The following is a 14,871-nucleotide window of genomic DNA, read 5'->3' as shown; positions in this document are numbered from 1 at the left end:
TATTATTTTGTATGTCATCAAAATAAAAATTTACTACTATTACTCGAAACTAAATCTTTGATGTCAAGCATATCTGAAGGAATTTTGCGGCTGGCATGCTAGACTCCGCGACAACGACCTAACCGAGCCCCGTGTCATTTTAAGGCACATTAAACCTCTCCTATCATATATATTCAACAACTGTCAACGGTTGTAACAGATAGATAGGCAGAGGCTCAAGAACTACCTCTGTGAAGTACAACCATCGTAAGTACCGTACGTATCACTCTGTAAATAATGCACCGGTTCGTTGCCAGCTGAGCTGGTGAACTCGACGAGAAAGAACGTGCGAGTACTTTCACTATCTCACTGAGTGTTTCCATTGAAAGGGATTTCGTGAGATAATTCACTATCTACTTATTTTTAATGTCATTGTTTGCCCCCTCGTGCCTTATCGGCAAAGTTGAGAGGGGATGTATAAAATATTTTAGAAGCTGAAGTGAAGATATGGTAAGGCATGTTCCTTGTTTAAATTAAATGAGCCACGCGTTTAAGGGTTAGTCAGAAAATGCAGTTCGTGGGAAGAGTGTTTTGGGGATGAGAGAATGAAAAGCTTTTTTTCTGAAGGATATAGCTAAAGTTCACAAAGGAAAGGCAGTTTTTGTATAGCAGAGTTGAAGACATTGTTCTCGTGGATCACAGAGATTAATCATAAAACCTAGCATGGTGCCAATAGTACAGGAGCAAAAAATTGAGTCAGAATATAAGCCAGAAATAACATACATATAGTCCAAGTGATTGTACTATAACACTTGTGCTTGTACTGTATTCTCCTTGCATATTTGCTGTTTTGTTTGAACAAAAAGGAATATATATATATATATATATATATATATGAGTAGAAGTTTTAGAAACTGATTTTTAGGACTACAACGAACCTAAGGAAAGGGGATGTGATCAACTTGGATAAAGATACATAACTGTTAAAGATAAGAAGAGTTAATTGTTAGATCATGCAAAATTCAAGAAATTCTCACTTCAAAGAAAAATTTAATAGAATTTTAAGTGTTATCTTCATATATGTTGCTTTTAGAATACGAGACAAAAAAATTAAAAGTGAAAAGGCTACATCAACATGTCAATAGTTCAGTGCACATCTATATTCATGCATTGTCTTTTTAAAGCAACAATTAGGTATTTTTCCTATCTTGTTAACTTAGTTAACATGATTTCGTTCTTTGCATACTCCTTGTGGAAGACAACGAAAATCTCCTGAAGTGCCCCTTTGGCCATGACTGATACAAAGTTAGCATCGAGAATCTTTTCTACTCCAGTGATCATCTATGCATGTTCTTCCTCATATGAGTAGCAGATTAAGTCTTTAGAACAGTGATGTACAAATAGGCTCCATCATTTGCTCAGGTCAAAGCAAGATAATATTAATAGTAACAGACATTAGTTTTCAACTAAATGGACCTCTTGCATGCTACATTGTGGGGTAATTCTGAAATATGTAAATTTTACAATGGTGAGCAGTGTACCTCCGTCCATTTTATGTCAGGGAAATCTGGCCTAATCTGGCTGTAAACTGCAATCTATGCAATGTCAAGTAAATGATAATTTTGCTGATAAGTGACACATAAAAAGAAATAACTCATCTTCATAGACTAACCTTTATGTTCTTTGTTAGTGAGCCTACCTAGTGCAGTCATGCACGTTGACATTTACAGAATCTATCACTTTCTTCACTGAATCTTTTATTCTGATGATGGTCCAAAAAGAAAATCAATTGATTAGTCTGTACATACAAATGCAGTGAAGGACAGGTCAGTGCAAACATAGGAGAAATCAAGTTGAAATTATCTGCCTAACTCTTGTTTGAGAAAATTACCCAGCACTTGATTTAATGGAGTTTTCAAAAGATGATTCTCTTTACACTTTCAAGTTAATCTTACATTAGAAATAGAATAATCTTAGAATAAATGGTCATTTTTAAGAATTTATTATATAGAATATTTGCATGTATGTATTTGTTGCTTTTTTACCTTTACTTTGGAGTGTTAGTTAAATGTATATGCTGTAAACTGGATTTTAAGTCTGTAAAAATTGAATCAGAAATAGTGCTCTTATGTTGGCTGTGTATTATGGTTGAAAAATTTAATACTATGAAGTTGACCTTAACAACTTGGCACATGAAATAAACCTCCATTATGAGTTTGTACTTGTATGTTTTAAGTACCTTAAAATTGAAATTAAGTTTCATCCTAATAAGATTGACTGCCATGTTATTTTATCTATTTATAACAAAGTAGTGATCAGAAATTTAAAGACCGCTTTTCTCTTTTTCTTCTTCTTTTTTTTTTCGATGATTTTTTTTAATGCTCACATATTTTCAGATTACTGATATTAGAGGTCAGAAGAGAAATATTTTTAACACCAATGTCACTTGATCTTGTCACGTTTCTCTGTACACACACACACACACCCCAATACATTTTTTTTCATCTGATTAATGCTGCATCTTGCTGATGCTGCCCCCTTTTCCACCCTAGCCATTTTAATTTACCAGCGCAACAATTGTGAGTTTGTATTGTGTTTAACCAATGGTGTTAAGACTTGTGAGCATTAACGGCTAAGTGGAAGAGGAGTATCAGTATCATATGAGGAAATTGTGACCGAGGAGAGATGGTATTTTGAGATCAGGTATAACACCAATGTTGAAGGCTAGTATTACTGCATGCCCAACAAAAATATTTCCTTGTTAGATTACAGCTCATTAAAAACTAATAAAAATGAATAAAACACATAAGCTGTCAGTATTTTTTAACTTTTTTTGATGTTTTTGAGAAAATCTGCAGTCAATTGTAACAGAATTCGATGGAATTCGGAAAAAATAATTATACTTAGGAAAAAATAATGAAAGATTAAAATGCAAACATTACATCTTTAGAGTTCGGTGTTAAAGTTTGCTATATCACATAGGATTTAAGAATACCTCAGTTACATTGTCATACGTGCTGCCTGGGTTTGATCAGTAATTTTGATTAGTGACTATTAAAACCGGACTATATTATAAATAACTGATGATCTCTGATCGGAAAAAAGGAAAGAGAATTGGCGTGACTGCCAACTACCTTGATTGACCACCATTATTAACCACAACCAAGGCCAGACAGCTGTTCATCCCTTATTTATAATTCTGTCACGTTTGGCCTTCCACAGATGACTTAAGATTACCAAAGGATCTTACTCAACCGTAACAAGTCAACTTGGAGTCCACCTTACCTTTTGCCCCATTGTCTGACTGAACCCGTTTTCTGACTGTTGCTTGACAGAAAAGATCTGAACAGATATTGATGGAGGTCAGTGGTGTGAATTTTAAATAGATGATCTCGTTTGAACTCTGGCAAAGCTTCTTGGTCAGTAAATTTTTTATTGGAAATGGTATCACTTTGCTTGAAAATGGTGGTCATTTTTATCAGTAGTGTTTTATTTATACAATTTTTTGAAAACAAAATAAGAATTGGTACAAACTTGATCACTACTGGATATTAAAAAGTCATCCCAACATAAAAAAGTGATTTTAGGTATTAATCTTTTGAGAGATAGGATGTGGATTAGCTTAAATGCTTGAGTAAAATGTGTCAGACTTGAGAAAAATGAGGTGAAGATGAAATGACTCTCTACTTAATAAGTTAGTGTGTAGTTGACTGTGACAACTGCATTAACATGATTAAGGAAAATATGATCACTCAAGAAAAGGAATGCACTAGTCAGAAAGTCTGCATCTCAAGTTGGGGGGGGGGTTGGATAGACAAGGTGGAATGAATTATTGTGTAAGCTATTTAAATGACATTAGTTTATTAATAATAGTATTAATAAGGCAACTTCTTATTTATGTATAGAAACTGTGCAGTTGAATATATTCATTGAATATATGGCATATTGTCATTATTTGCCATTTGCATGTGCATGTGTGTGTGTGTGTGCATGCATGTTTGCATGCATTACTTATGTCTGCATGGGTATATGTATGAAGGACCAAGCGAAAGGTTTTGATATATCAGGTAATATGGCGTGGTTTACTTTCAAGGAAGTGTTTACTGACATTTGGCACAAACAGACTGTGCACGCTCCTTACCTTGAGATTATCTTATAAACAAATTTACACTGATGAGTTTTTAAGTGTATGTCGAAAGGTTGTTTAAAATCATTCTTGTTGTTTCAATTGTTAATATTAAATGTATAATACACACGTTTGAAATTTCCCTATCTAGCAAAGCTACCAATCTTTCCCAATCCAAACATTAAAAGCTATAAAACCCCTCAAATAAAAGTACCTGGCATTGAAAGTTACTCCTGAAATATACAGGAAAACATGGCATTCTAAATGACTGGCCAGTCATTTCGAGCTAAATCGTTAAATTAAAATGGAATCAAACATCAGATCCAAGTGCAGAGATGGGTCGAGGAATGATTCTCGAGTGGGAGTAAATTGCTTCCCCCTTTAGGAATTCCAAAGTGATGTTTTGAACAGTCAGAGCTTGTTTTATTTTATATTTATCATAGCCAGGTGCATGTAAATAAATTTCATGCTATAAATAAGACTATTACATGATGATTTGATGTTTACAAGCTTTCAGCTGGAAATTGGTGTGAAGTTACTGTATTTCTCCTATTTGATTAATTGAATTCAAGCCAACACATTAATTGGTTCCCCTTTGACAATGTGATCAGAAGACAAAGAGCAAAGCGTGTCTATGAATAAACCCCTGTTTCTGATAGATAACTTTCATGGAAGGAATCACTTATGTCTGACCTGACTATACCTTTACCAGCCTGAAAGCCAAGTATGATTTGTCTACAAGCCATGCACAGGCAGCCTTCCATTGATTTGTGCTTGTGCTTGTGTAGAAGCAGCCATTTGGAAAAATCAGTTCCAGGGAAAATGAGAACCAAAAAAACTGTTGTGAAAATGAATGAATGTTTTTGTGTGTATATTATAAAACACAAGGTGTTTTCTGCCATTAGTAATTCAGCTTTGAGAATAAAGACAACCAGCTTGAGGCAATGACAGTCAAGTTCTTTGAAGAAACAAAGGTTCAAGTATCCTTAGGTGTAACAGGAGGCATATAATGTTTTACTGTTGTCTTTTTATCGTGGGTCATCAGGTGTATTAATTCCCTCACTAACAGCTTCCTGAATTTGATTCCATCCTACACAGGGTTCAGGTATTGATTGTTTTTTGTTTTTTTTTATAACTGTGATTTGTCTTTTGGGTGATCCATGAATCATTAATGACATTGATTTTTAAACTGTTTTCTCATGTTCTGTACTCATGTGATGACTTCAACACCTGAAAAAATGGTGAAACAATTAGTTAATCAGTTTAATGTCACATGGTCTGTGATTTCTCGTAATGATGTGCAACTTGGCAGACATGTGTAACATACATAAACTTGCTTAAGTCTTTTCCCATCTTTTATTAATTGGATTGGATCACTGATGGCATGAACTTTATGAGTGATGGTAGGTATTCTAGATTTGAATTTAGGTACTGGGGTCTTTTTTAACAGACAATTTATTTCTTGCGATCTCTGGGGGGAAAAATAATATATTGATGATTTTTTTTAAATATTAGAATTTCCATTCAGTAGCAATCACTATTACCCTGGAGGTTCCCCTCCAATGTAATTTTGAAATGACCTAATGGAGCCATTTGCTGATGATCTTGTGGTTTATAGTTTTATGATGTGACACTGAATGTAGATTCACTTATCATGATAGGTCTTGATGTTTTACACTGGCTACATAAACATATTATCATCAGGATAGAATTGCAATTTGTACTGCATGTTAAGCATTGCCCGGATAGAGTGGAAATGGACAAAAAGAGAAAAAAACAATTAGTATGTTATTAATAGACATATAATATTTGCGAATGTATGGGTATGTGTGAACATGAGTATCAGTTACCGCATTTTTTTTTATGCCTTCATAATGTTTTTTTCTTGTTAACTTGATTAAGTGAACCACTTATTAATATGATAAATGTGCAATTAAGGATATAACCATTGTAAAATGCTACTCATTTTCGGCTTGAACTCGTGTGAAAAAAGAGAAAGTGCATGTCACCTCCCCCCAGTAAAAGGGATACCTACTACCCAGCTGTATTGGCATTTCATTCATATCAGATCTCGCTAGATAGGGAGACATCTTTATTGACTAAACTTGTAGATAGCAGCAGTTATACAACCTTTTTATCTCTTAACGTAAGCACGGCTTAGGAAAACTTAAAAGGGCTTTAAATCCAAAGGAAGGATTGGGATGCATTTAAATACACAATTTACACAATTTTATCTATCTCTGCATGGGGCACTGGCATATCCCCTGTCTCCCCCTCTCCCCCCCCCCCCCCTTTTTATGAAACCAAAGTTAAAATATAGGAACACAATTCAAAATGTTTTCACACCAAAGTGAATTACTAGTACATGTACCTAAAACATTTTGCAAGAGATTGAAATAGGTAGAAATACAGCATTGAAACTGACTAAAGTAGAGTATCACATACTATTTTCTCCTTGCTTTCACAACTGGCCCACTTCATATACCATTGCTGAAGCCATGGTTGCCAATGTCTAGAAGAAATTGATTTGTATAATATTTACCTTACCTTTACACTTACCCTCATGCTATTGATCTCTTTCTGAGTGATATTGGATTGTTGTTTTGAATATTTGCCATTTTAGGTCATATATTTGGTAAATATTTTCTTAACAAGTTTATACCATTCAGGATTATTTAGTCAAATAATTTTTGGTCATTTACTTGGAAGATATTTTGCTCAGTTGCTGTAATTTTCTTGGGAACCAACCAACAATCTCTAAATTAAGTATTCACAATTACTGTCAACTAGTTCAGAAATGTTCAGTGATTTCACGTGATTTCACTGCCCAAGGAAAATGCAGCCCTAGAGTTGGAGGGGGGGGGGGGGGGGGGAGGGGGAAGGACAGCAATTTGAGGAAACAGACACATGACCGTCAGTATTAGAATTTTGTTGGTGGCCCTTCTTAGCAATGTGCACACTCAATGTTTCAGTTCATACAAATAGAGGTGTGATTCCTACATTCTCTGAAACTCATGGCCACACTGGCCTGCTGGCGCAAATTGCCAGGTATCTCAACCATGATGGAGTTCCTCATGGTCTTAATTATATAAGCAGGGTGAGGCACAGATTTAATTAAACTGGTCTATTAATCTTCAACGGGGTAGTTATGATGAATTAGTGATGGTGAAAGCTGTTGAATATGGGATGGGTTTTATCTGTGACCCAGAGTCAGCAGGTATGGTGGGCATTATTTCAATTTTTAGATTAAGCTTGTTGTATGTATGTAGATGTCAGCACTTAAAGTGTAACAGCAGGTGTAAATTGGAGAAAATAATTTTTTGAAAAATAATCGATCAGATTTTATTTTAGTTATCACTTTAAGCAGGTGTAAATCTCGTAATTGCCATTTCACTTACAATGAAGGTTGACATGAATATTTAAAGTGCCACTCTGCACAAAGCTGATTTGTAATCCTAGTTAGAAATTCAATTGCTTTCTTATTTAAAGGTTTAGGTTTACGCCAATTTAAATACTAATATTTTAATCAGTTGTGACCGAGTCTGTCAGAGTAAACAGACAAAATAGTCAACAGGTAAATCAAATTTGTGGATCTGACTTAAATGAAAACTTTTCGACTATCAAAACTGAGATCCAATGAAACTATTTTCACATTCAAATTTATATAGTAGTTTGACCTTTGTTTAGACAATTTCAAAATTAAAACTGGTACATCCCAGAGAACTTAATGAATTTAACATGGGTTTTGATGTCTTAAAAGCTGGGTACTAGCTTATAATTAAAGTGTACACTTGTATCAAGATGGTTTTGTATTTTACAATGTGATTTTCTTGACCATGTCATGATATTTTGGGGTGAGAAAACCTGTCGACCTTTACTGCCAGGTGCGTTCTTATGATAAGGTTATCAGAATATAGAAATGTACATAAACAAAACACCAAGAACATTCCTGACTAATTACAAACTGCTGGCAACTAGTAAACGCTCTTTGGCTCTGAAGTTTAAGAACGGCAGGTTCTGGCTTCTTTTCAGAAGAACCAAGATAATTGTACTTGTTCTCTTGCACGAAGCTTATCATGGTCATTGACATTGTGTTTTTATTATTACATTACACTGTACTACTATGACCTCTGATTGACTTGTTGTAAATGTCAAAACAAATGTATGCTGTGCGAGACCTGTATATATGTATATGTTATCTGTCTGTCATTAATTCTTTAAATATATAAATGGTGTCATGAAAATGTTAATGTGTTAAGGAAAGTATTATGTAAAAATGTGGATGAAATTGAATATTGTAATAATGATTGATTTTTCATTGAAGAGGTCTTTGTGACTTGATGTTCTGAAAATTGATTTGCTTTTCAATGCAAAAAGTGGATTAAATGATGTTCTTGGTAAATTGGTTGCTTTGGGTGTTAAACATATTTTTCTTGTCTTATTATGTTTTGTGGTGTTGCTGTCTAGCTGTGTAATTAGTCTGGGGATTTTAAAGATTTTTTTATCAGATATCTTCATGTTTATCAGTTCTATTTCCAATAAGAAGGCCAAAGGATCCTTCTTGCATCTATTTTTTTTCTTCCATCAACAATACTCTCATAGCAATAGCCAAAAAATCAATGTAGCAGTACTTTCTACTGCTATAGACTTATGTTACTCCTCGATCTGGTCATCTTAGGTTAGATAAATAGGTAAAATTATCACATAGGCTTCATAATAAAGTACAGTGCTGGGAGTTCAGTGGCACATTTGAGCTAGTGCCGATGTGAAGCTTAAAAGGTACTGTGGAGTTGGCACAGGTGTATATATGTTTGCAATATATCTAGTTTACGTGGATATTTATAGCAGAGAGTATTAAACTCAAAGGTGTGGGGTGTGCAAGTGAAAAAGGTTAATAAGGCAGAAAAATATTTAGAACATTTAAAGACCAAGCTTTATTTGAGTGGTTTTTGGGAATGCACAACAAATTCGAAATCATTTGAGGGCTAAATGTTTGTTTAATTTTTGAACTTGTACGTCATATTTGGGATTATTAACTAGTATAAAATATTCAATAAATATTGGGTGAAAGTACTCGAAATGTAAAAATGGACAGACTCTGAGTATATATTGGGAAAGACAAAGTTAATGTTATCAGGGTGGACATGACAAAAAAAGTCATTGCATTTGTGGAAAGAAACTGCCCCGCAGTAACTTAGTACAGTCATATTTGAAACACATAGATATAAATTTGTCCATTTGTGAAAATGATAAAAGAGATGTAGAAACTAGCCATTTGCTTTCAAATGGTAAAATGTACTTTGAGTGATGTTCAGTCAAAATGCCCTACCTAACATCTAATTAAGTCAGGGGAATAGACTTGGACTGTAATAGTACGATAGTTCTAGATATTGCTTTTTGGTAGTAGTACTGCTGGAATGCGGAGTTCAACACTTTGCATAGCCCTCTCTTATAGCACAAATTAACTGACAGGAATGGGGTTAAAAGCTAAAAGCTCAGCTGTAAAAAAAAAAAAAAAAGAAAAGAAAAAAAAAGAGGCAAGTGGTTACTGCAAGTGTGCAGCATTGTTGGGTAACCGGTCTATTAAAAGAAACCAGGGTCGAAATTCATGGTCTATTAGATTTCATAAATTATTCCACAGTAGTCTATCACGTGTTCACCCAATTGTCTTGTAGTGAAAAATTTGTGTGTGCATTCTTGAATTTGTGTGTGTGCATTCTTGGACTAAACTCATTTTAAAAGACCATGCTTTAACTCCATAAACAAACAATAGGTAGACCATTTTATGTTCATTCTTCTTCAGCCATACAATTTGCAGGCTGCAGAGGGAGTAAACAAAAACACTTTACAAGAGCTGTGCCCTTTTCTTTTGTTTTCAGCATATACCTGAGTAAGTGTCAAGTTTGTCTGTGGGTCACAATTTAGGAGGCTGGTCTTAACTGTACAGTGTCAATTTTCTCTAACTGAAACCCATCAGGATAGTGGCAGGTTCTGGTCACATGTTTTCGCATTTGCAGTTACGTCAGTCCCATTTCGATGGTGTGCAAGGGCATGGAAAAAAACCTTGCAGGTAAAGTTACCACCCAGACATCAAAGGCAGCCAAAGTTCTCTGCATTCTTGCGATTTTTCTCGTTGACATGTCTTAATTTGCATCTAATGCTGCATTCAGGGTCCATTTTAAGAAGATAAAAAATATGTTCTAGTCTTTGCTACAGGAGGTAGATGGATAGTTGCCCTCACCTGTTATGTCCACAAGGTAAGTGATCGGAGCAGTGATTAAGTGGACATTTACATTGACTCAAACGCTTTAGTTGCCAGTTAAACTGTCTACATCCTCGAGCAAGTTTGAGGAAAGTTTTACTGTCCATGGTGCTGAGGTTTTGAGTTTTATAGACCTACTGAATATATTTACATTTACGTAAATGCAAATTATTTTGTTACTTGAAATGTTTAAATGGGACGTAAATGGGCTAGTTGTCAATTCAGCTTAAGTCCACCTCTGCACTGTTGTGTGCGGTAACCTGTAGTTGTGGTGATTGCAGACTGATCACTAAAGTTGACAGTTGTTGAATCAGTTATAATCTAATACCAGAAGCACACTTGACTGATGTCACTGTATAACCAGAGTAAATAAGAAGGAAATGTGTGCAATTTGGTGACATTTGATTGAGCAGTTGAGTCGATTTTTGGTTAATGTCAATTTTTATGTTGTATTTTAACTAAGATTACTTTAAATGCCAACTTCTGGAAATGTTTGCCATTTCCTCAAGTTTAACGTCCAGCTCAAAGAGGAGGTGGGTAAGTTAACTGTGGAGAGGTATGCTACCTTCTACCAGGGACACAGATCGCTTTTTCACTAGGTTTTCATCGTTATGTCTCTGGAAAAATCATGGGACATTTCTCCATGGGTTGTCAGAGAAAAAGTGCACGTAGAGGATAAGGTATACCATGGGATCCCCAGGGTGATCCAGACATTGACCTATAGGGACCATTCAGAATGAGAAGAGCCGAATGCAAGCTAGGTCACAACCTACATATGATGGACCTACATGAAGGGAAGACCGCTTAATCCTGTAATGGTCTCTCCACCTGTCATACGCCTCCCCAAGTGTCGTCCCTGCAGGGGCACAGTAATTAAATCTCACCCAGGCGCGGAACGACGCGTGGGGAGGCGTGTGAGAGGGGGAGAGACCATTACAGGATTAAGTGGTCGTAGGTTTGTAGGTTCGCCATATTTAAGTCCTGGCTAGGTAGCACTTGGCTCTTCTCATTCTGAATGGTCTTGAAGTTAGTTAAACTGTGAACTTCCAGGAGTTTGGCTGAGCAGTGCTGAATGCTGCAGACTTCAGAGACTGTACTTTTAACTGTACCTGTAGGGAATCTGATCAAGGAAACATGTGTATTAAGGGAAATGGTCTGAGCATGGTGTGTAGGCGATATGTCATGCATAATCAAAGGGCTATCGTGTGACTGTAAAACCCAATATCTAAAAGAGCAGGTTCTTGTTGAGGATGCATCTTCTTATATATAGGCGTTAAATGTGTTGCTCTGCATAACTGGCATTTAAGAATATACAGTAAATCATGAACACAAAACTGCTAAGTGATAAATATCCATGATAGAGTGCTGTGTTGCAGACATGTATAAACTATTCGTTATGTGCACGTTTTGGCATTTGTTGTCAAGTTGCTTATGAATCTATGGTGAGACTTTTTTGTGCATGTTATAGCTAAGTCAACTTCTTTTGCATCAAGTTAATAGTACAATGGTGATTAAAACATTTTTCATTTCCTTTTGCCAAAATCAATCAGTATTTGCCTAATTAATTAGTGTGCGTTAAAGAGCTTGAAGGTCTGCAGCAAATAAAGACAAAATACCATGTGCCCTTTTGCTTTGAATGGACAAAAGTTCAGATAGAATTAAGGATAACAGTACTTTGATTATGAAATATTAATGGAAGACTGCAGTCTCAATATATTGAAGTTTGTCTGCTGACCCAGTGTCTAAGATGGAGATCCACACATTGATTTGATTTTCCCTGCCTACATTACAATGAACTAGCATGAATAGAAAAAGTAGGGGAATTAAGGACAGAGGAAAATAGCTGAACTGTATAGCTCAGTCAAAGGCTTAAAGGATATGATGTAAAGGATGATATCAAACCATTAAGTATGATATAGGATGTATAATATCAAACCAGGAAGGATAATACCAGGATGTTAAGGATAATATCAGGAGAGATAATATCAGGTTAAGAAAGGTACACCCCAGTCAAAGAGGAAAATATCTGGTCAGCTAAAGCTAAAGCTTGGATCCCCCCCCCCCCCCAAATAAGGGAGGAAAATATCAAGCCAGAGTTGATTATGCCAAACATAATGTGATAATATTAAGCCAAGGAAGATGATATGAAGTTAGAAAGGATGATTTCAAAGCAAGAAGGCTAATTTTGCAGTTAACAGAAACAAAGACATGTGACTGCTTTACTACTAGGAGCAGAATTGCCAATTTAGATAAAAAGTGACCACTTCATGTATAAATATCACATTTACAGGGGGGATAAAGCAATAAAATAAATCTAAAGAACACTATGCATTACTAGTAGGCCAGGTTATGATCACTTGCTTCACATTAATTCATAAACCTTTACTAAGTATTTCCATTTCTGTTCAATTGCTTTTTGCATGCCAACACAGATCCAATGATAGTTGAATTGGGTAACAGCAGATGGCTTATGTGATATATATACAGTAATATTATACATAATTTTATTTGAGCTCATCAATGACAGTCTGAGAGTAATAGTGAGTAGGATTTTTAACTGAATCTTAGACCCCATTCCCATAGATTTTTAGATCGATCTATCCCTGTGGGGAGTCTCACTAGATTACTGTCAGCTTAGCCGGCTTAAGCGTCTGTCCCAACTAGTAAGAGATGTAAGGGGGTAATTAACTACTGTGCTCGCTCGGCTGACAGCAATTTAGCGTGAACCCCCCGGCAGTTAGGTCGATCTAGATGGATCGATCTAAATCTATGGGAATGCAGTCTTACTGAATTTGTTTATTGTGAAACTTTAAATAGAAGCAAATAAACTGTTTGATTTTTTAAGGAAAAGTGCCAGCCAAACATTTTTTTATTGATGAAGAAATTTGAGTTTCCTTTTTTTTTTTTTTTTGCAATATTCTTGATTAAACGCCTGAGGTATGAATTCTTCACTTTTGTGACACTTTTGTATGGAGCCTGGTTAGTTAAAGATGCATAGTATAAGATTATCCTTTGAAAATGCTCCTCATTCCATTGGTAAACAGTTTTTCTCTGACTTACCAACCTTTGATCCTCCTTGACACAATTCTTTATCAATACTGGATAAAATTTCTTATAAAAAAAAAGAGTAGGGTTTTCAGATTCCTCCTTACTTTTGATTCATTTTCAAACACTAACTTCTGGGTTGCATGCGATTCAAAACTGTGTCAAGATGGTTGACAGGTGTCGAGGTTCATCAGAAGGTGATAGATAATTATATTCAGAGACATTAATTCTTGGCATTTTATCTGTTACAAATGATCAATAAGTATCACTTGTCCAATTAGGTAAGTTCAACATCAAGTGGTTGATGTGCTTAATGTATGTTATATAAAAAATCTTATACTTTGTCCCTTTAAGCTTTTTTTGGTGCCACATGCATTATTTTCTTTACTCATTGGTCATGTTTTAGGTGTATATGACTGTATAAAATGCCATCTTAAAGGCCCCATTCAAAACAGGGGACCAAATAGTCCGAGGGTCAAATATGGCGACCCACTACAAAGCGTGCCATCTAATCCATTAATAGACACTGAATAGATATCCCGTGGGGAAGTATTCAAGTGGGTCGGCCATATTTGACCCTTGGACTAGTTAGTCCTCTATTCTGAATTGGGCCAAAGAGGTTTATAGGAGAGGACACTTGATGTATAGCAAAGCAGACAGTAGTCAAACAATTTTCATGATGACTCTAGTCTTCTTTTGCATAGTAAATCGGATTGATTTTAAGAAACTTAAGATGTTAATCAATTTGTGATCAATCAAAATGGAGGGAATGTTTGAATGGTTATCACTTAAATGAAGCTACTATACTTGGAATATGGACACCTAAAGTCATTATCTAGTAGTATTTCATGAGGGCATGGCATTGCAAACGGTCATTTGTTTTGATGGATTTTTTCTTGGGTGTCAAGAATTAGTGTATTTACTGAGTATCACTTTTCAACTTAAAAACACATAGATAACTATATATAGTTTATAAAAAACCTGTAGTTATCATACAAGACACCCTTTGTGTGCATTCTTACTTGAACTGAAATTACCATTATATAAAGGTTAAAAGGTTGCAAAATCTCGTTTTGATATGATGACATAAGAGTTGCACAGATTTATATCCAAAGACATTGCCCTGTAGTTTGAGTGAATGTATTTATATTCTAATACTAAAGCACTTCCAAGAAACAAGGGCTGTATATTAATAGACCCATTCTAGGTAATGATCAGTTTAAGTACATGTAAGGTTACATACCCCCAGCTGTGTGATGACTTGCAATACGGCCACCTGTCTGTCCCCGAGGTGGATGTTTTTTCCATTAAGTTCAGAAACATTTGTGAACGGGTAGATCATCCGTGCAGAAAATTGTCTATAAACAAGTGCATTTTGAACAGTTTGTATGTTTGAGATTGATCTGTCATTTCTCCAGCTTTGATATCTAGTGCAAAATTGACCATTATTATATATATA

General features: G+C 35.3%; 1 protein-coding gene across 7 annotated transcripts in view; it reads left to right on the top strand.

Annotated features, from left to right (window-relative positions):
* The first annotated feature begins 63 nt into the window (after positions 1 to 63).
* The window catches only part of LOC106163009 (electroneutral sodium bicarbonate exchanger 1), a 48,135-nt gene continuing 33,327 nt past the window's right edge, over positions 64 to 14,871 (top strand). For 3 of the 7 annotated variants that reach the window (XM_087005730.1, XM_087005722.1, XM_087005729.1), the window contains exon 1: positions 64 to 246. The gene's annotated coding sequence lies outside the window, so the exon portion shown is untranslated. Of the gene's footprint in view, positions 256 to 1,657; positions 1,806 to 10,156; positions 10,176 to 10,343; positions 10,363 to 14,871 lie in introns of those variants that run through there. The other 4 variants (XM_087005723.1, XM_087005724.1, XM_087005726.1 and 1 more) reach the window with 4 other exon arrangements.

Source organism: Lingula anatina, chromosome 2 (assembly GCF_051362555.1).
Source record: "Lingula anatina isolate TDL-2025a chromosome 2, LinAna3.0, whole genome shotgun sequence".
Taxonomy (NCBI): domain Eukaryota; kingdom Metazoa; phylum Brachiopoda; class Lingulata; order Lingulida; family Lingulidae; genus Lingula; species Lingula anatina.
The sequence above is the reverse complement of the archived record's forward strand: the minus strand, read 5'-3'. Positions and strand labels throughout refer to the sequence as shown.